Source organism: Oryx dammah, unplaced genomic scaffold, assembly GCF_014754425.2.
Source record: "Oryx dammah isolate SB20612 unplaced genomic scaffold, SCBI_Odam_1.1 HiC_scaffold_21, whole genome shotgun sequence".
Taxonomy (NCBI): Eukaryota; Metazoa; Chordata; class Mammalia; order Artiodactyla; family Bovidae; genus Oryx; species Oryx dammah.
Window position 1 is genome coordinate 835,146 of NW_024070205.1, and position 340 is coordinate 835,485.

A 340-nucleotide genomic window follows, 5' to 3' on the forward strand; every position below is an offset into this window, starting at 1 on the left:
CTGTGTGGGTGTGTGTGTGCGTGTGGTGTGGGGGTGTGTGGTGTGGGTGTGAGTTTTGTGTGCGTGTTGTGTGCTGTGTGGGTGTGTGTGTGCGTGTGGTGTGGGGGTGTGTGGTGTGGGTGTGAGTTGTGTGCGTGTTGTGTCGTGTTGTGTGTGGGTGTGTGTTACGTTTGGGGGGCTGTGTGTGTGCGTGTTGTGTGCGTGTGAGTTGTGTGTGCATGTTGCATGTGTGCATGTTGTGTGTGCGTTTTGTGTGGGTGTGTGTGTGTAGTGTGCTGTGTGGGTGTGAGTGTGTGCGTGTGGTGTGGGGGTGTGTGGTGTGGGGGTGAGTTGTGTGTGC

General features: G+C 56.5%; 1 protein-coding gene across 1 annotated transcript in view; it reads left to right on the top strand.

The window, feature by feature from the left end:
- Nucleotides 1-340, top strand: part of PPP1R12B (protein phosphatase 1 regulatory subunit 12B) — a 165,287-nt gene that overhangs the window by 159,859 nt on the left and 5,088 nt on the right. The window lies entirely within an intron of this gene.